This window comes from Coregonus clupeaformis, unplaced genomic scaffold (assembly GCF_020615455.1).
Source record: "Coregonus clupeaformis isolate EN_2021a unplaced genomic scaffold, ASM2061545v1 scaf2181, whole genome shotgun sequence".
In the NCBI taxonomy this organism is placed as follows: Eukaryota; Metazoa; Chordata; class Actinopteri; order Salmoniformes; family Salmonidae; genus Coregonus; species Coregonus clupeaformis.
In genome coordinates, this window is record NW_025535635.1 from 51,075 (window position 1) to 53,896 (window position 2,822).

The window sequence follows — 2,822 nt, forward strand, 5'->3', positions numbered from 1 at the left end:
TTGATTTCTTCAAACCAAGCTGCTTACCTAATGCAGATTCAGTCTTCCCAGCCTGGTGCAGGTCTACAATTGTGTTTCTGGTGTCCTTTGACAGCTGTTTGGTCTTGGCCGTAGTGGAGTTTGGAGAGTGACTGTTTGAGGTTGTGGACAGGTGTCTTTTATACTGATAACAAGTTCAAACAGGTGCCATTAATACAGGTAACGAGTGGAGGACAGAGGAGCCTCTTAAAGAAGAAGTTACAGGTCTGTGAGAGCCAGAAATCTTGCTTGTTTGTAGGTGACCAAATACTTATTTTCCACCATAATTTGCAAATAAATTCATAAAAAATCCTATAATGTGATTTTCTGGATTTTTTTTCCTCAATTTGTCTGTCATAGTTGACGTGTACCTATGATGAAAATTACAGGCCTCTCTCATCTTTTTAAGTGGGAGAACTTGCACAATTGGTGGCTGACTAAATACTTTTTTTCCCCACTGTATCTATACAATAAGCAATTGTTCACCCCTAAATGTACATATCACGTTATTCACACCAGTTAAAACGTGTGCTTTAGTTGTCTACCTTTATGTGTCTAAGACTGCAGGGTGGGAGATACAACCTTGAGAACAGCAGGAAGTGTGTTGGTGGTCTTTCTCTGGTCTGTAGCAGGTATGGTCTCATTCTTATCTTTTTAGTAATACACTTCACATATTTTTTATTCTATCTATAGACATTTATAAAATACTATTAAACAATTCAGCATAGAGTGTTTCTGAATGTTCGTCTGATGTGCATTGTTCACTTCCTTGTTTATATTTAGAGCTGTTCTTCACACCTCACACGTTAAAGGTGTTTGTGGTTTCAATCTGAACACAGCTCAGTGTAGGACAAAGTGCTTGTGAATGAACAGCAAAACAAGTGTGATTGTGTCAGCAGCACTGTTGCAGCATTACATGTTTGAGCTGACTTGAATGTCCTTTTGACGTATGACTGTGTTTCAGTGATACTGGGTCAGCATGGCTGGAGTGTGACTTACATCCCTCAGAGTATCTGTGCCTTGAAGGGGTCAACAGTGGAGCTGTCCTGCTCTTACACATATCCCAGTGGTACAGTCACAACAACCTTCTGGTTCACTAAAATAATGTGTGGAATCTGATTGATGACCCAGACTACAAAGGTCATGTGACGTACCATAGAGATAAGAAGAATGACCAAAGGTATGTGGACACCTGCTCTTCGAAAATCTCATTCAAAACTCAAAGGGGGGGACCAACTCCATATTGAGGTCAGGGCTCTGTGCAGGCTAGTCAAGTTCTTCCACACCTATCTCGACAAAACATTTCTGTATGGACCTCGCTTTGTGCACGGGGGCATTGTCATGCTGAAACAGGAAAGGGCCTTCCCCAAACTGTTGCCACAAAGTTGGAAGCAGAGAATCGTCTAGAATGTCATTGTATGCTGTAGCGTTAATATTTCCCTTCATTGGAACTAAGGGGCCTAGCCCGAACCATGAAAAACAGCCCCAGACCAATATTCTTCCTCCACTAAACGTTACAGTTGGCACTATGCATTGAGGAAGGTAGCATTCTCCTGGCATCCGCCAAACCCAGATTCGTCCGTCGGACTACCAGATAGTGACGCGTGATTCATCACTCCAGAGAACGCATTTCCGCTGCTCCAGAGTCCAATGGCGGCGAGCTTTACACCACTCCATCAGACGCTTGGCAATGCGCATGGTGACCTTAGGTTTGTGTGCGGCTGAACTCGATAGTGAGTGTTGGTTCTTTTCACTCGGTCCCGTTCTGTGAACTTGTGTGGCCTACCACTTCGTGGCTGAGCAGTTGTTACTTCTAGACATTTCCACTTCACAATAACAGCACTTACAGTTGACCGGGGCAGCTCTAGCTGAAATTTGATTAACAGACTTTTTGGAAAGGTGGCATCCTATGGAGATGCTACGTTGATAGTCACTGAGCTCTTCAGTAAGGCCATTCTACTGCCAATGTTTGACTATAGAGAGTGTCCACATACTTTTGTATATATAGTGTGACATAAATAGGCCTACATTTCTCAGCGACTAATGGATAATATTGATAACAGCTTTTTAATATTTCTAGCTCTTGGACCAGGTTTCTCCTGATGTGTTTAATAATGATTTACTTTGTATTGTTGTCAGACGTTATTATATATTTTATATTAATTCTTATTTTATTATTATGTAATACCATATTGTTCAGTGTCATGATATCACTTGTTTTATCATCACATTTTTAATTATTACCTATTTTAGATACATTAAGTACATGTTTACCTTTGCAGTTTTTACAGTTTGGTTTATAATAAAAAAAATAATAATGAATCATTTAGCAGACGCTCTTATCCAGAGCGACTAGGGTTAAGTGCCTTGCTCAAGGGCACATCGACAGATTTTTCACATAGTCGGCTCGGAGATTAGAACCAGCAACCTTTCGGTTACTGGCACAACGCTCTTAACCACTAAGCTACCTGCCGCCCTAGACTATTGAGTTTAGTCTCAATACAGTATAAACATCATGTTGTAAATAAGCTCAAAGTTTAAGATAATATAAAACATAAAACGTATCAGTGCTCATCGGCCATTGGACATAAACATTACACAACAAGTTGTAAATCGCAAATTCAACAATGAGTGCTAAGGCGCAACTGCAGCCCCGGGTACTTTTCTGGCCCTCCCTTCTCTTTATTTTCAACTCTCCTTTCACAGCTTTTGTCTTATGGAATTAAACTTCCACAATGTCCTTTTTTCCTGGGGCCAAAAGCATTATTAGGTGATTGGATGTGTAGGAAATTTGGGGCGTGTCC